Here is a 26,003-nt window from a genome sequence, read left to right on the forward strand (position 1 = left end):
AAATTGCAAAGTGTGTAATGAGATTGCAGTAAAATCCCAAAGGCTATTAAATTACAATTCCCCTGAGAGTCAATAATTTCAGAGTCATACAATCTGGTATTTTTAAAATGGTGTTTTTTTTTAAAAATAAAGAAAAGCAATAACATTGTATTTAATGATAAAAGAGCAGAATACTATTTCAAGGCACTGGCCTGTATTGGGCATCATCTCTCCCAACCCCAGCATGCAAGGGGAACATATGCACCGACTACACCACCACATCTTTTGACAGTGAAGCATGCTCCCCTTTCTGCAGCCAGCCAGCTCCATGTAAAGCAAAATACTGCAGCTTTCAATTACTAATTTTTGACATGAAACCCTTTCCATATTAGCACTTGGAAAAGGATAGCCATTTAAATGACCATGTTAAAGGAGAGTTGAGGGGTTATATGCAACAGAGGGCTGCTGATTTACAGAGAAGAGGGGTCTGATTTTAAGTCTACCAGTCTTGAATAATTAAAAACAACTCTGATAATTTTGTACAAATATTATCCTTAGTTCCATGTGTCTTAAACACATGTATGTGTTTGTGTCTGTCTGTATGTGTCTGTCTCTCTCATATGCATGCACTGCTGTTTTCTTTTGCCCCATATTTGTATTACTGCTGGTGACTGAGAAGGGAAAAAGAATAGTGGTTGCACCAGAAATTAATATGAGTTTGTTCCAGATGTAGTTGTATGTCTGAGCGTGAGAAATTGAAGTCCTTTAGCCATAGAACAGATCGGTAAGCTTCTCCCACCAATGTTACACAAATGTGCCTCAAGACCCAGGCCAGGCCTGAAGGGCATCTCCCCTCTAGAAGGGAGAACATAGTTCACTCCCTGGTCTCTCAGATCAAGACTGCCAGCAAAAGCACAAACTAGAAATCAACTCCAGTTCTGGGTTTTGTGTCCACTGACAACCAACCTGAGATCATCAAATTCAACTCAATTGGCCATCAAACCACTAGGAAATAACTTTCAGCAATCACAGGGCTCTATTCATAGTGGCAACATAGAAGTGGAAGTTTAAATATCACATTAACACCCCCCCAAGCCATCCATTCCCTCCTGATGTCTTCCAAATCATCATCCAGTGTGTTTATAACAAAACGTTTTCCCAAGTGTCCACATTTATTTCCTATGCTCACTATAAATTAGAGCAGGGGTAGGCAACCTATGGCACGTGCCAAAGGCGGCACACAAGCTGCTTTTCAGTGGCACTCACACTGCCCAGGGGGCTGGCCACCGGTCCGGGGGGGGGGCTCTGCATTTTAATTTAATTTTAAATGAAGCTTCTTAAACATTTTAAAAATCTTATTTACTTTACATACAACAATAGTTTAGTTATATATTATAGACTTATAGAAAGAGACCTTTAAAAAACATTAGAATGTATTACTGGCACGTGAAACCTTAAATTAGAGTGAATAAATGAAGACTTGGCACACCACTTCTGAAAGGTTGCCAACCCCTGAATTAGAGCTTTTCTAAATGGGGATATAAAATAGCTATTTCTGATTAACTATTCCCAATTAACTCCATAAATGGATGCTCTTAATCAGGAATAAAAGCATCCACGCATGAAGTTAATCAGGAATCCACTTTAAATCCAAACCCCCTACCTTATTCCAGATTATCTTTCATGTGTGGACAAGCCTTAAGTGAGTATTTAATATCCATGTAATCTTGATATTTTTTCCTTTCAAACCATCCAGACAAAGCTTCACTTGATAGCACTTTCAGCAGCAACCGTGGCTGCAATCTAGCACAATCACACGCAAGGGTTTATTTTGGGGCTGTGTTTATGAATGCCTGGCGCTGTGTAGTTTTCACTTGATTTACAAAGGTCACCAGAGAGATCACAGAAAATATTTCCTTGTGTTATGAATTTATAGATGCCTTAAGACTTTTATTATGGCTTTGATTTGAACCATTTATCCATAAATGCTGTTTGTTAAACTATTTAACATGTTACAATTTCATAAAAAAACCTGTCCATTTTAAGAACACGGTGCTCTTTGAATAATCTTGTTTCCCCGTTTCCCCTTTCCCATCCTAATCCTGCCTCACATTCGTTCAGCAACTCATTTCTTCTTCTTCCTTTCGGACTTCTTTAAAAGCATATGCCTGCAAGAACTTGTCTCCAAACTGCTTAGGCTGAGGTCTATCCACTGACAACCATTGTTCTTAATAGCAATGTGTGTGTATTATATATATACACACACACACATACATACATAAAACCACCAGCTCATTTATTTCTTCATCCACTCTAGGAACTAGACTTTTAAATCCCAGAGCAGTAAGTGCTTTTGAAAATATTTTCTCTGCTTATCAAAGAGAGATCTAGAAACCCACTATTGGAGACATGGAGCCAGATCCTCAGCTGATTTAAATCAGCATAGCCAATTTAAACCAAGTGAAGATCTTGCCCAGTTTTAAACAGGGAGTGGAACCCTGTCTTTGAAAGTGAACACCAAAAAAAGACAAATATCTGTACAATTAGTTTTCATCTTGATTTTATTGTTGATTTTTCTTCAGTTAAGTGGAGCAGTTACACTCCAGTGCCTTGTGTCTCATCCCTGCTGGATATACAAACACTGACAGGGTGGCTACATTCATAATTTTCCTCCATAAGGTCATTCCCCATTATTGCATACTGGCAATTGGAGGTTGAAATTCCATAACAAGCTTGAGAGAGAAAAAGAATGGGATTCAAGCTTTTTCACAGAACAATTAATTTGGATTTTACCTCAAGATGGTGAAGTTGTCAATATACAGTAGCAATTAATTTTAATCACTCTTAGAAGTTCAGCACATGTACACTACCTGTGTCAGAGTCAATGAAATTGCTGTGTTATTGCTAAACCAGAGAGTAATTAAAGGAAAAAACAAGTGCTAGATCTAGTGAACACTGATAATGATGAAGAGGTACTCTCTCCATTTCAGAGGCACTAGGCATGACTCTCAGGCTTTGTCTACACTGGATTTTCATCAGTGAAACTTTTGTCATTCAGGGGTGTGAAAAAAAAACACACACACACCCCGAACGACAAAAGTTTTATCAACGAAAAGCGCTGGTGTGAACAACGCTTTGTCAGTGGGAGAGATCTCCTGCCGACAAAGCTACTGCCGCTCGTTGGGGGGGGGGGGGTTGTTTGTTGGCGAGAGAGCTCTATGCTGCCAACAAAAAGCGGCTACACTGTGCGCCTTTTAGCAGCACGGCTGTAGCAGCACAGCTGTGTCCCTAAAAGCACAGTGTTGACATAGCCTTAGTACCCTGGCACAGTGCTTGATGGAATTTAAGGGACATTCTTCGTAACAGTTACCATACAACACAATACAACTTTACCTTGTATATCAGCTTTCATAAACACTATACAAAATATTTTATGGAATTAAATTACGCAAGATACCACCATGTGCACTTGGGGAAAAACTGCAGAGAGCACCCAGCCAGACGCTGCAGCACACAGAGACAGAAGTAGCCAAAGCAGGGATCTCTGGTCATGTACAACTATATAATGTTCTCGGACTTTCACTGCCCTGCACGGATTGATTGTTTGCTCCAACCCTCTCCACCCCTGCCCTGTTCCCCTTACCCCCTTTTTCTTTCCATTCAACTGATCCCCCTCAAGTAAATCCACCACCTCCATCCCCCCAAAAAGCAGAACATGACATTTTCCCCCATCAAACCTTTCACTCAGCTTGTGTGTTCTATTCCTTCCTCACTCAGTATCTTTTCTATTTAGACAATCTTGTCACAGTGTTTCCTTATACTCCCCCATCTTTCTCTACACATCTGCTTGTCTTACACTTAGACTGTAAGCTTTTGGGGGACTTTTTGTCCTGAGTGTATACAGCACCTAACACTGTGGGGTTCTGGTCCATGACTGGGACTCCTAGGCACTATGAGAATACAAATAATAAATTAGTAATCAAAATACCTTTTAGTGCCTGATTTTCAGAAATGTATATACATAAATGTTGTATTTATGTGCCTAATTTCTATAGAGTTGTAGTAATTGCACACACATAATTGACCAACTAATACATCTAATTACCAGTTTATCTGCATGCTCAACTGCCACAGTAGTGCATGAAATCACAGTAAACACACGCACACAATTTCCATACAAGTTGCATGCCTTCACCTGAAAAGCTGCCACTTTAGGTTTAATTCATAGCACACTATATGTTAAAATGTCATGGAACCTGCAAAAAGATCATTGGATCATAGGAAAAGCCATATTTGATTTCATTTTCTGGGTGTTAAGTTGCTTCTGAGGTGAAGGACAGCTACCTGAAAAATTTCTAATGTGAATGCATACATTCAGGTGCTTAAATATAGATTGAAGGGACTAACTTTAGGCACTTACATTGACAACGTTGGGATTTCATTCATTATGGAGGTTTCCTCCATTCTTCATTACTCTGATGCTTTTCTCCCCCCACCACCCTCCCGCACTCCACAACTGAGGCTATGTCTACACTACAAAGTTAAGTCGACGCAAGTTACACCCCAGGGCCGGCTTTAGGCCAATTCCACCAATTCCCCCGAATCGGGCCCCGCGCCTAAGAGGGCCCCGCGCCCAGTGGCAGGGCTGCCGGGGAGGTAGGGGGCAAGTGGCCGAGAATCCCTTCCCTGGCTAGAGGCTCCTTTTTAATTTTTACTCACCCGGCGGCACTCCAGGTCTTCGGCGGCCCTTCAGCGGCGGGTTCTTCACTTGCTCCGGGTCTTTGGCAGCACTTCGGCGGCGGGTCCTTCAGTGCCGCCAAAGACCCAGAGCAAGTGAAGGACCCGCCGCCGAAGACTAGGAGCACCACCCGATGAGTACAAGCCCCATGTGTTTTTTTTATTTTTTTTTTAAGTCATCCCTGCTGGGGCCCCGTCGAAACTGTTTGAATTGGGCCCCGCACTTCCTAAAGCCGGCCCTGCCAATGATCATAAACCGCTATAATTACATCGCTTGTGCATATTCACACAACGTTCCTTGTGTTGGTGGAGTGCATCCATAGTTGGCGCTCTAGCATCAATAGAGAGAGCAGTGCACTGTGGGTAGCTATCCCACTGTTCAACTCACCACCTTCTGCAGCTAGGAGTTGTAGGGAAGTGGAGTGGATTGCAGTGCATCATGGGTGCAGGCTCAACATCCCACATTGCAGTATTTTCTGTCCCATCATTCCATGGGCTTCCGAAAACATTTCACGCCATTTTTCAACAGCCCCCATATACTGTGCACTCCCCATCTCTTCCTGAAACCATGGATCCTGCACTGCTCTCTAGTGTTGCAATCAGTGTTCTGAACACAATGCAGCTGACAATGCAGTATTACATAAGCTTTGAATCTGAACAGGAATCCATGATGCAAGCCCTGCTGTGTGCCATGGAAAGAAAATTCCAGATTACTTTTGGCATTCACAGAGCAGCTGCACACAGTGGACCATCACTTTTGGGCTTGGGAAACAAGCACTGAGTGGTGGGATAGCATCGTTACGCACGTCTGGGATGATGAGCAGTGGCTGCAGAACTTTCGGAGGCCCAAAGCCACCTCCCTGGAACTGTGTGTGGAGCTCACCCCAGCCCCATGGTGCACGCACACCAAAATGAGAGCTGCCCTTTCGGTGGAGAAATGTGTGGCAATTGCTGTGTGGAAGCTAGCAACTCCAGACTGCTACCAGTCAGTCACAAATCGGTTTGGAGTCAGGAAGTCCACCGTGGGGGTTGCATTGATGCAAGTGTGCAGGGTCATTAATTGCATCCTGCTATAAAGGACTGTGATTCTTGAAAATGTGCATGAAATAGTGGCTGGCTTTGTGGCAATGGGATTCTCTAACTGCAACAGGGCAATACATGGCATTCATATCCCAATTTTGGCCCCAGACCATCTGCTGACAGAGTACATCAATAAGAAAGGGGTACTTCTCCATGGCATTGCAGGTACTTGTGGATCACCGGGGTCATTTCACTGATATTAATGCAGGGTGGTCAGAGAAGATGCATGCCACATGCATCTTCATGAACGCTGGCATGTACAGAAAGCTGAAAGCAGGGACTTTCTTTCCAGACCAGAAAACACTAATACAGGATGCTGAAATGTCCATAGTGATCCTGGGAATGTGTGTTTGGCAAATTAAAGGCTCACTGGCATTGCCTTTATGGCAAGTTAGACCTCAATGAGGAAAATATTCCCATGGTCATAGTGGCCTGCTGTAGACAGTTTCACAAATATTATGCAAAGGGGAAAAGTTTCCCTAGGAGTTGAGCATGGATGCATATCGCCCAGCAGCTGATTTTGAGCAGTCAGATACCAGGATTATTAGAGGGGCACAACAGGGGGCTATTTGAATCAGGGAGGCTTTGAAGCACCATTTTGACAATGAGCACCAGTAATGTGTCTTTAAGTAATGCATTCTTCCGTGTTTTGTTTACATGCCATCTGGAATAACCATTTTGATGATTGCTTCCTGACTGTAATTTGTAGTCTGCAAATGTGCCAATTGCCACAGCAGCAACTGCTGTGAGTAGGAGACAAATAAAGATTAATTTTGTTTCAGAGTTGTTGTTTTTTATTAAACAGGAATAAGCAACAAACAGAAAATGCCTTCTTAAAAGGGACAAAACAGTGAGAGAAGCATTCTCCTGAGGGAGGCTCTCATAGCTGTGTGTAAGTCTAGCTATCACTGGGGAATCTGTCCGAAGGGGTAAAGTGAATAGGTCCTGCAATGGGCCAGGAAGATGCAAGAACATAAGAACGGCCCTACTGGGTCAGACCAAAGGTCCATCTAGCCCAGTATCCTGTCTTCCGACAGTGGTCAGTGCCAGGTGACTCAAAGGGAATGAACAAGACAGGTAATCATCAAGTGATCCATCCCCTGTCACTCATTCCCAGCTTCTAGCAAACAGAGGTTAGGGACACCATTCCTGCCCATCCTGGCTAATAGCCATTGATGGACCTATGTTCCAAGAATTTATCTAGTTTTTTTGAACCCTGTTATGGTCTTGGCCTTCACAACATCCTCTGGCAAGGAGTACCACAGGTTGACTATGTGTTGTGTGAAGAAATACTTCCTTTTATTTGTTTTAAACCTGCAGCCTATTAATTTCATTTGGTGACCCCTAGCACTTGTGTTATGAAAAGTAGTAAACAACACTTCCTTATCTACTTTCTCTACACCAGTCGTGATTTTATAGACCTCAAGCATATCTCCCCTTAGCTGTCTCTTTTCCAAGCTGAAAAGTCCCAGTTTTATTAATCTCTCCTCATACGGAAGCCATTCCATGCCCCTAATAATTTTTGTTGCCTTTTTCTGAACCTTTTCCAAGTCCAATATATCATTTTTGAGATGGGGCGACCACGTCTGCACACAGTATTCAAGATGTGAGCATACCATGGATTTATATAGAGCAGGGATCGGCAACCTTTGGCACGCGCTGCTTCCCGCAGCCCCCATTGGCCTGGAACAGCAAACCGTGGCCAGTGGGAGCTGTGATCGGCCAAACCTGTGGACGTGGCAGGTAAACAAAGCGTCCCGACCTGCCAGCAGATTTCCATGACAGGCCACCTGCCAAAGGTTGCCAATCCCTGATATAGAGGCAACATGATATTTTCTGTCCTATTATCTATCCCTTTCTTAATTATTCCCACATTTTGTTCATTTTTTGACTGCCGCTGCACATTGAGTGGATGTTTTCAGAGAACTATCCACAATGACTCCAAGAGCTCTTTCTTGAATGGTAACAGCTAATTTAGACCCCATCATTTTATATGTATAGCTGGGATTATGCTTTTCAATGTGCGTTACTTTGGATTTATCAACATTAAATTTCATCTGCCATTTTGTTATCCAGAGAATGTGTGGGTGGGATTTGAGGAGCGCATGGTAAGCAGTTCTGTATGGGTTCTGGGGAGAAAGCATGCATGTGTTCTGCTTGCAGCACGATTAGGGACTTCAGCATCTCCGTGTGGTCCTCTATTATTTTTATCATCCGCTCCTGGCCCTCGAAAATTTGTTCCTGCCCTGCTTCCTCTCCTGCCTATCTATTTTTAATTATTCATTAATTATCTCTCTCCCTGCTCTGTGTTCTTGATCCGTGATGTCAGAGGATTGGAAATCTCCCAAAACATGTCCTCCTCGCTCTTTCTTGGTCACCTCTTTATCTGGAGGAGGCGCTCCGCTGGCATGTAGGGGGTCTCCTTAAGGGCACATCTGCAGAAGCACAATAAACAATAAACAGAGGCATAATTATTAGTGCACTCACAGCACTGAATCATAATAGCAAAGTACACCTCTTCTCACTGTCCCTTGGAAAGCACACAGCTCAGTGAATGCCCTAAACATTGTTAGTTCGGCCCGGGGGGTGGACGCGTTCAAGATGGGGCAAAGGTTCTAGGTGTTTTTTTAAGGGGATCACTAGGGACAATATTGTAAATTCTGCCTCCATTTTCCACAAGTGGGGGTCATTGAAGCAGATATCTCACTCCTGAGGGTAACCCACTTCTAGCTTATAACAAAGCAAAGGACAGTTCTACCTCATGTAATCGAGCAGTATCAACTCAAAATGAGCACTCACCAGTGCATAATGTGTGCCAGAGATGGAGTGCTGGGACTGAAACTTCAGGGGTGAAGAAGAGGTCCTGGCTTGCCACGGTACTGGACGACCCGGTCGCCTGTCCCATCTCATCCTCCAACTCCACTTCCTCGTCCACCATTTTGTCCTCAGGGTTGAGTCCACTGGCCGCTGTCTCCAGCCCCTGTGAAGTATCCATGGGGCTTTTGGCAGTGGGGGTCACCGCTGAGGATGGTGTCCAGCTCCAGATCTGCAGCGCAGCACCAGAGTGACGGTTTGACTCCCTTGCCTCAGCTCCTTGATCTTTGTACGGTACTGATGCGTGTCCTGTTCATAGGCCTTACCCAGCATGCCACGAGAAATCTTCCCATAAGTATCAAAGTTCCTACAGCTGGAGCGTAGCTGGGACTGCACAGTAGGGTGACCAGATATCTTGATTTTATAGTGACAGTCCCGATATTCAGGGCATTTTCTTATATAGGTGCCTATTACCCCCAATCCCCTGTCCTGATTTTTCACACTTTCTATCTGGTCACCCTACTGCACAGTCTCCTCTCCCCACAGAGCCAGCAGATTCAACAGCTCTGGTGTTTTGCACACAGGAGATCATTTAGTGCATGGAGCCGCCCTGGTCAGCTGGAAAGATGCAATGTGAGCTGTCAACGCTGAGCAAACAGGAAGTGGAATTTCAAAAATTCCCAAGCCTTTTGGAGTGGGGGGCAGATGCCTTTGTACCTGGGTGCAGGGCAGCGGAGTTTGAACTGCTAACCAGAGCGGTCAGGATGGGCATTGTGGGACACCTCCTGGAGGTTATTTGTGGCCACATAACTAAGCATGGCGTCTACACTGACACTGCGTCGATCTAATTTTGCCGCAAAAAGCTCTATGCCTCTCATCAAGGTGGTTTTATTTTTGTGGAGTAGCAGGAGAGTTAAATTGGCAGAAGGAGCATTGTAGTGTGTACACCTCCACTATTTTGTCGATGAAAGCCAACTTTTGTCAGCACAACTGTATAAGATAGACAAGGCCTGATTTTCCAACAACCATGACAATTGATATGACTACATGCTGATAGTTCACATTGATTAGGCTGTAATTTTATTTCTTTGTTTTGAAACTACACTATAAATGTCAAGTCTTCCAAACTAATCTTGGGAATTTTAGGCCTCTCTCACACACACAGAATTGATTACATATGAAAGGATTTTTTTAAAAAGGAATGGTTGCATGTTATTGAACAAAGACTGGACTTTCTAAAACTATAAAGGCACAAAACTCAGCTTAATACAACCAATATGGTGTTTGGTCAGTTGCTTAGGGACAGGCTCAAACACCACTACATAGAATTGTCTGCCAATGAATTTGAAAGCCATTAAGAATGTTGATATTTGCCTCCCCAAGACAAGTTTGAAAAAAACATTCCTCAGTAAATAAACAGGAAAAGTTCTCAATAAGTAAACTGATAAGTTGTTCACTATGGTGTATTTAAAGGACTTTCCACACTGTCATCTGGCTGCATGTTTACATGAGAGTTGGAGAGTGATCACTCTGGGAAATCCTAAAATCATCCTGATTACAGATAACTCATAAACGCTGCTATGGTGTTTGTAGTTTTGGCAAACACCAGTTAATCCGCATACAATACAAAACATCTATACAGTGGAGATTTGGTATGGAGGGCTAGATGGTCCAGAAAACTAGTAAAGACATATGGAGTCTTTCCCCTCTCTGCCATCAGATCAGTAGTGGCTGAAAGTTGTTTGTTACCATACGATGGATGTTTGGTGGCCTATGTGAAATAAGTGGTCTTTGTCCAGTTCTACAGCACATGGTAATTAAAAAGCGACAAAGAGTCCTGTGGCACCTTAAAGACTAACAGAAGTATTGGAGCATAAGCTTTTTTGGGTGAATACCCACTTGGTCAGACACATTTGTCAGATCCAGACTAACACGGCTACCCCTCTGATACATGGTAATTAAAGCAGACCAACTAAGTACTGATTGGTCAGTGAACTATATTCTTATCTTACCCTGAGTGTTCATTCCTCTAGGTTAGCAAAGGCAGCATCAGGGAAAACTGACTACTATGCCCAGGCTTCACCTTATTATGAATAAAGGCCTTATTCTATGGTCATTATTCAATAGATTTGTCTAAATGAGGCCTGAGCTGGTTCAGGATTGGGATTTAAGGCATTAAACCAACCATGAGAAACTTAATTATGAAAGGCAGATGGCCTTTACTAACTTCCTGTTTTCATCATGTCATTGCAGTACAATACCTACTAGCCTAAATTCTCCCATTTAGTAGTATAAATTTGAAGTAGCAGCAGGGTTTTACCAGAGTTACATTAGTGTAAGAGAGCAGACTTTGGCCCTATGTGCCTTTAAAACTGTCCAGCTACAAGCACATTTGGCCACTTCTTTTCTAGCTAATATGTGACTCATGAAGGAAATAAACCAATTTTTCCCCCATACAACATAGCACTTTCCTTTAGTTTAGATGGTCTTAATATTAAAATGAGTAACACTAACTGATTCCATTTCTTATCAGTGCATATTATACAGTATATTGCTGTTGTACATTAAATTGAAGTCAGATACTGAAACGCTACCTTTGAAAGAAATGTTTAAGACAAGACATCATTGAGTATATCCAGTTATTTAGAAAATATGCATTTTTTGAAAATGAAAAATATATACACTGCAAAGCAAAATAAAATAATGCATACACCATGAAAACTGTACAGCCTTATTAGATAACCACCACTCTTAAGAGATCACCCCGCAAAGTATAATTCTGCTCCACACTTTAATTAGAAAGCTGCCTTTAGTAAGCAACTGATTTTTCTTATTTTCACTGTACAGTGTACCCTACCTTTGTCCTTTCAATTAATGTGAAAGCTGTTCATCAGAACTCTCTATAGTAAGGCCAAAATGTGCAAATGTGAGTGCCTACAATTAGCTACATAAATCTATATTTAGTCAAGTAACAAGTGTCTTGGTTTTCATACAAGTTGAGCAACCCCGCTTCCCCAGGGGAGTCTGGAGCGCTTGGCTCAGGAAAAATCGGGATACTTGTTTAGGGGAAGATTTTCAAAGGCACAAATGGCAGTTAGGTAACCCCATGTAAAAATGTTGGCATAGGTACATTATACTGGAAAAATCCTATAGATAGTAATGAGCTCCAGTACTGCTTCCTATCCCATACCTGGAAATCTGCCACATATACCAATATGTAATAGGCTGTGGGAGTGGTCTCCAGACAAGAAGAAGTTACCCATTCACCCTGTTTATGGGGAATGCTTCACCAGTCAACAGCCCCAGACCTGAGGCCTACAGCCCCTGTCTCCACTTGAACTGCGACTCACTCACCCTCCCTCTCCCACTCCAAGACACTCATTTTTCCTGTTATCTAAATTGTAAAAGCTAGGAGTAGCATAAATCTGAATTAGGGATGTAAATATTGTTTACCCAGTTAACCGATTAAAATTATACCATTTAACCAGTTAACCGATTAAAGGGAGAGGGGTGGGGCTGCTCCGGCCAGCAGGCATGCGGCTAGGGCTGTTTCTGGGGTCAGCTGGCGCGCCCTGGGGCTGCTGCTCCGGGCGGCAGGGCTGTGGCTCGGGTTGACTGACTGGCCAACGTCGCCCAGGAATGCTGCTCCGGCTGGCCAGCAGGGCTGGGGTCAGCGGGGACAAAGTCCGCTGGCCGGTGGGGCTGCTCAGGCCAGCCGGGAGCTGGGGGTTAATGGTTAAGCTGGGTTAACCAGTAATACTAATGCTTACTAGTTAACCAGTTAACCATTTACTATTTTACATCCCTAGTCTGAATATGGGGTAAGTTGTGAACAATGCAATATTGCACATGGAGCGTCATGAAAATGATGAAGAATCACAGGAAGAGTTGCTTTCTGCTAATATTGAACACACAACTATATTAAAACAACAAAAATAATATTTTCCCTCAAACTTCTCTCTATGATTCTCTGTAGAGCTTCTGACTCTAACCTCCCCATGTCCCTTATGTGTGGCTACTAGCTACAGATTTGAAGAACCAGTACACATTTCTCCTTTCATACTTCCAGACGAGTGGCTTATTCTTGGGGAAGGGGCATGTAAGGAGTAACCTTAAATACCCAGGATAGAATTGGGCCCTATGTTCTGGGACTTCACCCAACTACTGTGCAGTGAGCTGCAAATGGGTGACATTTTATTGTGATATTTTCTTTCTCTGTCAACAGAAATTGATAACTACAGATGTGAGGAAGAGGAGGAAAATACCTACAGCCCAAAATCTCTCCACCAGTAGCCCCAGAGAATGTAAGTATTAGTACTCCCTTACATCACCATCTGGGAAGAACAATTTGTAACATAAGGCCTGATTCTGCATGATGAACCTCCTTAACTCCCACTGAAGTCAATGAAAGTTGTGGGTGCCCTCCACTTCAAAGTTGGCAATAGGCACTTTACAGGAATGGGTCAACAGTTTATCTACCCAACAAAACCCCATGTGATAAATGCTCCACTGGAATCTTTACATACATAAGCAGTCAATTAGTAATTTCAACTGTAGCTTGGTGAATGCTCCTTACAATCAACAATTCCTCCCTTGGGCTCTGATCCAAAACTCAATGACCTCAGTGGGCATTGGACTGAGCCTTTGCTGATGAGTGGCTCAGTAGTTGAAAGTTTTCATAAAGTATTAAAATTTCTTCCTACATAATATCCTCTTATGACTCAGATGCTCTTGGCTCTGAGCCTTCGGCCTGGGTTTAATTATATTAATTTCAGAAAAGCCCCAGAACTGCAATGAGCAACATTTACAAGATCATTTCATTGGGGGAGGGAGGGCAAGAGAAAGATGTGTTTTTTCAATTGCAGTGACTTTTTACTATGTTCAGCCTTAATTGAGGCTAAAAACCAATAATTTTAAATTAAAAAATTCACTTTACTTAAGAAGGGTAATAACAAGAGATTTGTTAAAGGAGTGTGACTGGATACAGAACTTTTCACCTCCAGGTTGATATTCAAATCAAAACCAGATATCAGATGGTAACAACGTTCAAAGACTGACTATGTGGTGACCTAAGCCACATGAGTTGGTGCCCTCGGTCAAATCAAAACCAGATATCAGATGGTAACAACGTTCAAAGACTGACTATGTGGTGACCTAAGCCACATGAGTTGGTGGCCTCGGTCCAGTCCTTACTGGATAGTATCATATCCCAGTCACCAACCTCACTGCACCTTCATTCCAGTTTCAGCAGAGAGGCCAAGGTATGAATAAACCCATAGACTGAACTGCCTTCTCATGCCTAGAGGCAGCCCCCCAGAACAAATCTGAGGCCCATTGACAAGGCAGTGAACAGATCAGTTGCACTTCTGCTTTCCACACTCCCTGGACTCTGCAGAAAAAGGACATCAGCCTGCGTGTGTTAATCTGGCACCCCGTGTGTTAATCTGGCACCCTTCAAAAGCCGTGCATTCATTTTTACTAGTAAGTGAATAAGAGAATACACAGGAAGTTCTTAGAAAGACATCCACAAAGTTATGCATTAGTAAAGGAAACAGCCTCCCATGTAACACTGAAAGATAACAAAATGACAGAGATACTAATGCTATCATGTAACACCACAGGACAGCACAAAATCTTTCAGGCTGGGATTTTGAACAGGAGACTAATAGAGTTAGGTGCCCACTGTTAATCGAGATTCAGTGGGAGCTGGCTGCTTATCTCCCTTTAAGTGCCTTTGAAAATCCCAGCCTTGTAATAACTCCTTGATGTTTCTCTTGTGCACATGTAAAACTTTACCTGAGGGTTTCAGCTTTAAAAAATAAAAGTTGTTCAAAATTCTTGTAAAACAAAACATAACATGGAGATCTGCAAAATTCTTGAGGGACAAAAATTGATAAGGATCCTGTGTCCAGTGTAACTAGTGCTGAATTTAGCTGGTGGGAGCAAAGCACAGATTTTTCCAATGTATATTAACTAACTGCAATAAGGAATAGTAACAAAGTATGTGCTCATTAATCCACAATGGAGAGTAGCCTACATGAATTTAATATATTATATACTCTTCCCTTTTTAAAAAAGTACAGTGATATCACTCAGACTTGACAGATATTCTCAGCCTCTATTTGAGGGCGTTCAAAATATAGTTATGATCACATTGTAAATCCCGATTCTCTCAGTTGGACAACTCTAATAAGTAGTGCTTTATTGCTCTTGGTGCCTCTAATTTGGATGACATTATACAGTACCCAGTATGGAGTCAGAGAGTTATTAGCTGGGATTTAAACTAATGAAATATGGTTTAAATTAAATACGCTTTAAGGTTTAACTCTAGTTCCAAGAAAAATATACCACTTAGAAGCACATCCTCGCTGGTAGACAGAAAACTTATCATTATTGGCAAACAAACATGGAAAGCTGGAGGCCAAGAACCCTGACTCCATGTGGTTAAAAACCAAGGCAGTGCCAATGGGCATTAAATGTTACAAATGTTTAAAAGAATTGATGTGAGCCAAGTCTTTCTTTTGTGGGGAAACAAATGAATTTCCAGGATCCTGAAATCAGTGAGTGACCCACCTTCCAACCTATTCAGGTGAGCCTTCTGAACTGCCCTATAGGTCTGGTCTCGGTAAGGGGTCCAACAGCATCATTTCTGAAATTACTTTGATGGTTTCCAGCCAATTCTCAATGGATAGTTGCCTAAATTACAAAAACGACTGCCATGGTTGGCAACTCGATTGATAAGTCCCACAAGAGAGGACTGAAGGAGGCATGAAGAGTGTATGAATCTCTCATATCTAGGTGGTCCCTCTAGGTCAGAGTTGAGCCACACTTGTGAGGCATTGTGGGAAAATTCTGATTAGCTGCTCCCTGTACTGCACCTCTTCTGTGCATAAAGAATTTTAGTTTTCAAGGTTGTCAACCTACCACTTTTCAAGAGTACAGAAGTTCACACACTATTTATCGTTTCCAGATAAAATACTAGCAAAGTAAAAATACTTTTGTTTATTATATGCACGCTTTGCCCAACTAATTTGCTTCTTTCAATCTAAACTAAAAGATAAACAACTGATAAGAACCACACCACTGCTTCCTTACTGTACTGAGTGGCATGCAATGACAACTATTTACTGAAACTGGTCTACATTCCTAACACATACTGAATATCTAAAAGGGTCATCGGATTATTTTTTGGTTTTGTTTTTTTCCCTGTTAATGGCAATCTTTTTGCAACCCAGGAACAAACTTTTACAATTCTTTATCCATGATGAACTATAGCTCAGTCCAGGGCTATGTTGTATGAAACTATTTCTGTCTCCTCTTTTGCTATGTATATATTGGCAATGCTTTTTCAACACTTATAATGGTGCTGGAGGAGGAAATATATATAGCTACAAACTGTGCAGTGCTATTTTGGGACAGACCGTCTGAATATTTTATTCTTTTAATGTTAATTCAAGAAAGATTGAAAACTATTTTTAAATTCAAAACTTAAAACAGTTCGTAATATATTAACAAATTAATGTCATATACTGTAACATCCAGGACAGGTTCCCTTTCCTTTCCTTTTAAATGTGCCCAAGGCACACAATAACAATTGAAAACATGGGTGGCTCAGTCTAAAACTCCAGCAACAAAACTTTCCTGAAGGATAGTGAGTATTAAACATAGTTAGCCACTCATCTACACAAGATATAAACGGAACAGCACTCCCAACAACAGCTCAGTGTTCCTGCAAGCAGGATTCTGTTACTTAAGAACAACTGACAGGTGACTAACATTTGTGAGTGCCACATATACACCACACAACAGTCATGCTTGTAGCTTCTCAGGGTAGGTCTTCATTGCAGAATTAAGCAATCTACACTCAAGTTACTCCATTGGAGTTAGCCTAGCTCTAGTGAGAGTGGGCACACTAAAATAACACCTGAGTTGCTGTGTCCACATTGGCACCGTACTTACTGGTGTGTGGCACTAAGATTTCAGTGGGGCACCCACATCCCATGATTCTTAACAATATAGTCAACTGAGCTGTCTATTAATTCTTTCCCAGTGAATTGTGGACAAACTCATCTATCCTTTCTGGGCACATGTGGAAAACTGTGGGAAGGCATCACAGGACGAGTGGCATTTCAATGGCACCAGCCTGCATCCACACGACACAGTGGTTGTGTTAGCAGCTTGTGAGTTGTGTTCATCTGAGTTTTAACCTATACCCAGTCAACTGAAGTTAAAAGTACAGCTGCACTTGAGTTAAGGGTTTTGTGTGTGGACAAGAGTATTGACCTAACACTACTCATGTTAGAATTCGAGTTCACTTTGCAGTAAACGCAAGCTCTGAGGACAGGATACCAATATGTGACAGGCGCGGTAGGGTAAGATCTTTGGGCACACATGCACTGCCCTGCCTGCCATCAGTTACACCAGCAGAGCTGCCTGATGTTTCCCCTTCAGATGGTGTGAATACGCTACAGGGGTTACAGAAACCAGAAAGCCACACTTATTTTGTATTTAAATTGATAAGGATAGAATCAGAGACATTTCTGGCTTTCAAGGACACAATCACTCTAGACCCAGGCTATCATATTAACAGTTTGTGATTCTTTTAGCCTCTTTTACCTACTTTGTATTGTAAAAACTAAATTAAGAACGGTTCAGTGTACCATGCATAGGTGTTTTTTTTGGGGGGGGGGGAAGTGAGTTGAAAGGTGACAGGATAGCACAGTTGTCATTCACTGGGAGATCATATGCAGTTCAAATTAATTTTAGTTTGTTTATTGTTTCTTCCTCTCATTCCCCATATAAGGGTGAGAAAACAAAAATAAAGATAATCTAAAATCCACTCAAATGCACATAAACCCCCAAGACCACTTTATTTGAAAAACTATCCCTTGAAAAATTTTTGCTCTCTCATCCCCAAATCATCCCAGAACTGGTCAGTATAACTAGTTCAGAGCAGAGTAATGGATAAAAGTTAACACGGAGTGCTTGTCTACACAGAGCAGAAATGTGTCCCCACAGGGATGTGATTTTGACAACACAATGTCAATGTGCAATATGGAACATTTAGTGAGCACCAGCAGGGTCTACACAGGCCGAATAATGTGGAGTATGGTACTATGCATTAGAAAATCACACTCCCATAGGGTGCATTACCCCTCCCTGCAGACCAGGGATCGGCAACCTAAGTACCTGGCAGGCCGGGCCGGTTTGTTTACCTGCCGCATCTGCAGGTTCAGCCGATCATGGCTCCCACTGGCCACGGTTCGCCGCTCCAGGCCAATGGGGACTGCGGGAAGCCATAGACAGCACATCCCTCAGCCCATGCCACTTCCCGCAGCCCCATTGGTCTGGAGCAGCGAACTGCAGCCAGTGGGAGCTGCGATCAGCCGAACCTGCCGACGTGGCAGGTAAACAAGCCAGTCTGCCCACCAGGGGGCTCACCCTGGCTGGCTGTGGGCCAAAGGTTGCCGATCCCTGCTGTAGACAATCCTTAACATTTTATTTACAAGCCTATCCTGCAAGCTACACCCTTCCAAAGAATGGCAGAACTACTGTTGCAGCTTGAAGTGCCTCCAAGTTGCAGGAGTCATTCTCTCCAAATCAGCCAGAAGAGCTCATAGGATATGATGACCTGGGCTGTGGCTTCCAAGTCACAATCTGGCCCTTTATGCTCTAAAAATAAAGACAAGTTTGAAGAATAAATCCACATCCAATTTTGGTTTTCTAAATATAGGCCTGATCCTGCAAGATGTCAAGTGACTAGGGTGGGAGTTGGCCTCTCAGTAGCACTTACCATGTCACTGGATTAAGCTCTATATGGGCAGTCAGGGTATGTCTACACTATGGGATTATTCCGATTTTACAGAAACCGGTTTTTTAAAACAGATTGTATAAAGTCGAGTGCACGCGACCACACTAAGCACATTAATTCGGCGGTGTGCGTCCATGTACTGAGGCTAACGTCGATTTCCAGAGCATTGCACTGTGGGTAGCTATCCCATAGCTATCCCATAGTTCCCGCAGTCTCCCCCGCCCATTGGAATTCTGGGTTGAGATCCCAATGCATGATGGGGCAAAAACAGTGTCGCGGGTGATTCTGGGTAAATGTCGTCACTCAATCCTTCCTCCATGAAAGCCCCTGCAACAACCCCACCTGTTGCTTCCCTCCTCCTCCAACCCTCCTGTGCTACCATGGCAATGTCCCCCCATTTGTGTGATGAAGTAATAAAGAATGCAGGAATAAGAAACACTGAGCTTTTAGTGAGATAAAATGAGGGGGAGGCAGCCTCCAGCTGCTATGATAGTCCAGGCAGGACATTAAAGGGTGGGGGGGAGAGGAGCGCAGCCTCCAGCTGCTATGATAGTCCAGGGAGTACAGAATCTTCTTTAGCCATGAAAGGGGGGTGGGGGGGCTGATGGAGCTCAGCCTCCAGCTGCTATGATGAGGATGGTTACCAAGCCTTCTGTACCGTCTGCTGGGAATGACCGGAGTCATTCCCATTTTTACCCAGGCGCCCCCAGCGGACCTCACCGAGGCCAGCCAGGAGCACTCACGGGCTGATGATGATGATGGATACCAGTCATTTTGCACCATCTGCCACCGGGAAGGGGATGCTGGTGTTCAGCGCTGCAGCACCCCGTCTACCAGCAGCATGCAGTAGACATAGGGTGACATTGAAAAAAGGCGAGAAATGATTTTTTTTCCCTTTTCTTTCAGGGAGGGGGGAAGGGTGTAAATTGAATACATACACCCTGAAACACCCGGGAAAATGTTTTTGACCCTTCAGGCATTGGGAGCTCAGCCAAGAATGCAAATGCTTTTCAGAGACTGCGGGGACTGTGGGATAGCTGGAGTCCTCAGTACCCCCTCCCTCCCTCCATGAGCATCCATTTGATTCTTTGGCTTTCCGTTACGCTTGTCACGCAGCACTGTGCTGAGTCCCTGCTGTGGACTCTGTCTATCATAGCCTGGAGATTTTTTCAAATGCTTTGTCATTTCATCTTCTGTAACGGAGCTCAGATAGAACAGATTTGTCTCCCCATACAGCGATCAGATCCAGTATCTCCCGTACGGTCCATGCTGGAGCCCTTTTTGGATTTGGGACTGCATCGCCACCCGTGCTGATCAGAGCTCCATGCTTGGCAAACAGGAAATGAAATTCAAAAGTTCGCGGGGATTTTCCTGTCTACCTGGCCAGTGCATCCAAGTTCAGATAGCTTTCCAGAGAGGTCACAATGGTGCACTGTGGGATACCGCCCAGAGGCCAATACCATCGAATTGCGGCCACACTAACCCTAATCCGACATGGCAATACCAATTTCAGTGCTACTCCCCTCATTGGGGAGGAGTACAGAAATCAGTTTAAAGAGCCCTTTATATCGATATAAAGTGCTTCGTTGTGTGGACGGGTGCAGGGTTAAATCGGTTTAACGCTGCTAAATTTGGTTTAAACGTGTAGTGTAGACCAGGCCTCAGACTCCTCAACTAATAAAAAGAGAAGGAAAGGTAATTTCCTCACAATTTGCATTAGGGTCTAAAATTCTATTTCAGTTTTACAAAGTAACAATGATCTCCATACATGTCACAGACAAAGACATCTGGTGGTAGATTTGCTAGAATTTTATTTCACCCAAAATAAATTCAACTGGTGAACACATTCATTTCTAAAATTTAGTTTACTTATATTTAACATACCTGTTCATCAGACAGGCAGCTCCACTAGTAAGTGACATTAAATAAACTGCTTTTCCCTCTGTAATATACTCAAAGGGTAAAAAGTCCTGAAGAACAGAATGCTCTGAATGGTGAGCATTCATTAAAAGGGGGATGGGGAGTGTTGAATAACCCTAATGAGGAGGAGATGCTTTAGGTCAAAAGTAAGTGCTCTGTGTCTGTTCAAATAAATCTGTTTCCAATTTTCTGCAAGTGATTAGTCTGCAGTATCCTAGGGTTGAGTGGCTGAACATACAAAGGAACAGCTATTCTGAAAATGGCCCTAGAACTTTATTCATCCTCATCAACAAAGTCAGTGCTAAGAGATGGCATTTGTTAGTAATAAAGGCATAAAAATAAAATGTCTACATGGACATTCATTTGTGTTTACTTTAGACTATTTTGATAAAAGAATTTCTTTGTAGCAACTTCTTTCCCTCATCATTATTTTGTCTCTCCATAAAGAGAAGTTGAAATAACGGGACAATCCAACAAATATTACTGAAATATTTTAGAAGTTGAAATAATAAAACAATCAACACCCAGAAAAAAATTGAACACTTGCTCTCCTGTTCACATCTAAAATTGAGTCTGTTTGACTTATCTGCCTATCTATTCATCCATTTAAATCCCATTCCCATTGAAGTCAATTGAACTAGGATTGGCCTCTTCATGCATGTTTAAATATGCAACGAAAGGGTTTCATTTTCTTCTCAATTACATCATTTTCACACCACTGTAACTCCATTAACATCAGTAGAATTACTCCTGATTTATACCAGTGAGAGGAGAATCAGGCCCTTAGTGTTGCATTAAGGTTTTGCATTGAATGCACTGGTATTTAAAAGGAAAAGGAAAAAAATCTCATGTGATGGGGTTGTAAAATACATTAACAATCATCAGCAAAGAGTCCTGTGGCACCTTCTAGACTAACAGATGTATTGGAGCATAAGCTTTCGTGGGTGAATACCCACTTCGCGCGTCTGACGAAGTGGGTATTCACCCACAAAAGCTTATGCTCCAATACATCTGTTAGTCTAGAAGGTGCCACAGGACTCTTTGTTGATTTTTACAGATCCAGACTAACATGGCTACCCCTCTGATAATTAACAACCATTTTACTGTTACCACCAAAACCTAGCTATATTACTGTACGGTTGCCCAATGCACAAATCTATAGTGATAGAAGCAACTGGGTAATTTAATTTAGTTTAAAAATATTATTGTGCATATATTTATTAATTGCTTCTAATTATTAATTTTTCTCCAAGCTCAACCAGTAGACCTCACAGAGGTCACAGAGGTCTAGCTCACAGACCTCACAGAGGTCTAGCTATCTTTGAAATGTGAACTTCTCTAAATGGATTTTTAAAATCCTTTTTGGCATTCACAACCTGCACCTGTAATTACATGAGGAAATATATGTCTAGCTACCTGACCTGTAGTGGAATAAGGTAGTTATACATCTATAAGTCTCATCTGTATGCTCAATTAATCAATCAATCAATCAAACACAAACACAAAATGGGAAGCTGGGCTTCAAATATCTGAGACCTGACTAACTAAGGCCTGATCCAAACTAAGTCAATGGAAGTCTTTCCACAGACTTTAGTGGACTGGATGGGGCTCCTGGTCCTCAAAGGTTAGCCATTTTTTAATTATTCATCTGCCCCAACAATCTCCGATTTGTTTCTGAAGTAGAAAATCTTGCAGATGGAAGACAGGAGTTTCCCTACATTTGCATAACACAAAAATGGTTGAACATATTCTCCTAAAAGTTTCCAGATCAATTCATCGTTGGCTCAAAGGAATACAAAAAGAGATTTATTTTGGAAAATTACCAGAAAATGAAAACAGAGACTTATAATGAAAGTCACCTGGCAACCTGAACAAAATAACGTTTCATGACAAAGTTAATTTGCAAGGAAATTTGAGGAATTTTTGCTTATAAGCAAACACAGATGTTGGCAAAAATGTAGCTTTCCAACACTTTGCTAACAGTGAAAACTGTGAAGTCATTTTTAAGGAAAACAAACTAAATCAGAAAGTTTTACTATTTTGAAACATGGCATTTGTCAGTTCAATGTTAACAAATGTATTTATTTGCTCATGTATACATATCCATGCTTTTTCAAAACTTCTTACAAATTATTATTATGGAAACAAGCTCTGGCTTTGAAAATGTCCATATAGCAAAGGCATATTTTAATACCTAACAATGCATTATGATTTATCCAATAACATCCTTTAAGAATAGATTTTTCCAAGCATGACAAAAATAAAGTAATCTGAGAACAGTTTCTAGACAAGTTGTGACAAACTCTACACACAAGTTGTATTTGGTTTACTAAAGCTTACTATGTGTTGAGGATTTTTTCTAATGTCCAGTTTGCTTCTGACTTCAAAGAAAGCAATGACAAAACTCTTAATGATTTCAGTGGAAGAGGTTCAAGCCCTCCATCTTTAACTATTACAACATAAGAGAAGTTCCTAAAGAACATCCATCCCCATAATCTTGCATAATAGACCCCCAGAAGTTCTGCTACAAGAGATCTTTCAACAGCCACAGAGGAAGGAAAAAGATATGCTCCTATAAACTACATTCCCTCGCTCAGATTACATTGGTCACTGCCTTCAGATTAAATTGTTGAAGTAAGAGTTTGGCCCTAAGGCATTCAATGGATCTATATAAATATTCAGTTCAATAAATCCTGTTGCATGAGTGTGATGTGCAGGAAGGAATGGTTCCAGCTCTCTATGGCTGTGGTGCAGGCAGTGGACTCCGATTCTGAAGGCACTGCCATTTACTTGGCTGCTGGCCTGTAAACAGTATTAGTTTAATCACCACTATGGAAACAGACGAGGTCACAGGCTCATTGATTCACTTGAGTGTCATAGTACAAAACTAGATCCCCAGCCTACTCCATAATTATCAATCTGCTTCTAGTGCTCTATCATCATAAGAATAAGTACACTAAACAGAATGCAGACAAACACTAAAAACAATGTTACTGATACATTTTAAACTGCCATGTGCAGAGACTATGAGAGAACCAAATCTGGGAACAGGGGACACACATATAGTCTCTGGGAATGGTGTAAGTCACTGCCCGTCACTCTCTTCTTTTCACTATATCTCCACAGAAGCACTGAAATCAAATAAGGAGGGAAGAAATTCAAGGTGAATATATGATGCCTTGCTGAAGTTGTATCCTTTCTACAACCACAGGGATATTGTAAACCAGGTTGATTACGGCTGAATGGAATGCAGCCAAGGGCACCAGAACCTTTGTAGAAGTGGGGGGCCACTGGCGCCGGAACCACAGGAGCCAGACCCTCCCACTTCTTAACATGGGCATAGTTTGGGGGACAGTGTTGCCCTCGTAAACTGAAAGCCTTGGGCAGGCATGGAGTGGTCCCAGCGAGGGCTGCGTTTCATGGCAAGGAAGCTGATAGCTGTGATCTGCTCCCCCGCTGGGAAGTGCAGCTCTGCCAGCACCGCTCCATGCCTGTCTGAGCTTGCGGTTTGGAGAGGGAGAGGGGCCCATGTTAAAAAGTGGGAGGCATGGCCCCCTGACCCGTCCGGTTCCAGCATCGTTGAATCCAGATCTACCAACATTTTGGTGTCCTCTCAACAAACTTCAAATGAATCCACTTATACCACCCCCACACATTCTCCCACTGTTCTTATAGGCCAACTCCTCTCATTACTTGGGCGACTATTCCTCCCAGGCCCAACCAAGTGATTTTCCAACCAAGTGAGGCAACCAACCCACCTTAGCTGCTTAGAACCACCTAACTGCATGGCATATCATCGCCTGTTGAATCCAGGTTGCCTCTGATTGCTAGACCCATATTCCAAGGACCCTGCTTTAATCTGACCCAATTAATGGCATATTATATTTACATGCATATATACATGCTGCAAAATGTGTATTAACATGCATTCATTCTGACTGAACAGAGTGCTGCCTCTTGTACAATCTTTCCCCACTCAGTAGGAATAAATTGTGGAGAGAGCTGAGTGTTAGAGATATGATTCTAGGGGCCGCCACATATGTATGCATACATGCATAAAATATGCAAAACAAGCTTCTTGAACTCCGATCATGTCTACACACACACCATGACTCCTGTAATGGAGGCCCTCCAAAGTGGTTTCTCCACATGTTTTCAGGAAAGCCAGAATGAAGGCAGCCATGAGTTGTGCTAAACCAGGCAGGATTCTAGGGTCTGATGGTGGGACAGGGAGTGATGGTGGCTGGTTGGTTGCTCAGTTGCCACAGGGGTCCTCCTGTCCTTTGCCCTCTTCCTGCATGGGATGGTGGAGGTTAAACAAGGGATTATTCATGACACAGACCAAAAAACCCATGACATCTTTAATTTATTTCATTTCAACTCAGACTGCATTTTGCCCCTTTTTTGTATTTTTAAACTCCTCTGGGTATAGACTTTTATTTTATTTAAAGTGAATTTTGCAATGTGGTATTACACCACTGTGGGTTTGGATCTGGGGGCTACAGTTTCAAGCTTACAGAGTGAAAATCACCTCTGCTACTTGTTTTAGAGTTGGAGTCTCTAGGAACACAAAGACCAAGGTAGTGACCACACAAGTACAAGGCCTAGACTGTTTTACAAGTTTTATTAAAGTTATGATTACCCAAGCATATAGAAATTCTATACAGACCTATGCACAAGTTACAAATATAGTTATACTCAGAATATATGTACTATAACATATTGATTAATCATAATATCACACAATAAATGAATAATAAACTAAAATCATTGGCTACAGGGGGCACTGGTCCCTTGTGCTTGTGAATGTTTCAGGAAACTCATCCCAAAATGCACAAAAAATACCAACACAGATCAGGGGGACCTCCCTCTCTGTCACTTCTGGTTCACTGATTTGCCACCTCCCAAATACCATTCCTTTCTCAGGCACTGATCTCAACTCCCTCCTCTATGCCCTACTTTCTGCTGGTCCCTCTTTTGTTTTCTACTCCTGCTGGGCACTGCCCCCTGCCCATCTCCCACTTCTAGACACAGTTCCCAGCTCATCTCCTTTCCCTCTCACTGGATACTGCGCTGGTCAAGTCTTCTTCCTCCCAGGATACCACTCCTGGCCCCTGCCCGCCCCTCAACCCTCTCCCTCTGCTTATCTCCTGGATACTGTCCCTGCCCAAATACCTCTCCTTCCCCAACCTCAATACTGCTCCTGCTTAGCTCTGGGAGAGTTCAGCAGCGCTGGGGAGAACTCCCTGCAGTTTGGAGCTGAGGGGTGAGTGGTGCATGCTCCTGGCATCCCTTTTCTAACCCCCCCACCCCACCCCCCGCATACACACACACACTTACTGCTGGAGAGAGGAAGAGAATGCCCCAGCCCTGCTGGCCCCACGGCACTGCACAGTGAGCACAAGTAGGAAAGCAAACAGATGCTTGTGCTACAGAAAAAGGCAAATGCCCCTGCAACCTCTGCTTGTGGCAGCTGGACTTGCAGCTTAAGGCCTTCAGCTCCATCTCCCAGCTGCATCAGTTAAAGCTCAGGCACAAATCCTGAGCAGCTGGGAACTTTTTGTGAGAGGCCAGTTTTGAATGCAATAAAATTGCAGCATTCATTAAAATATTGCAAGAGTTAACAACCCTGGACTATGGAGCCTAGTCCAGTCATTGGGGT

The 26,003-nt window shown here is 42.7% G+C and overlaps 1 protein-coding gene across 1 annotated transcript in view; it reads right to left on the reverse strand.

Moving 5' to 3' along the window:
• HMCN1 (hemicentin 1) overlaps window positions 1-26,003 on the reverse strand; it is a 319,979-nt gene that overhangs the window by 266,712 nt on the left and 27,264 nt on the right. The window lies entirely within an intron of this gene.

The sequence above is a fragment of the Mauremys mutica genome, chromosome 8, assembly GCF_020497125.1.
Source record: "Mauremys mutica isolate MM-2020 ecotype Southern chromosome 8, ASM2049712v1, whole genome shotgun sequence".
In the NCBI taxonomy this organism is placed as follows: Eukaryota; Metazoa; Chordata; order Testudines; family Geoemydidae; genus Mauremys; species Mauremys mutica.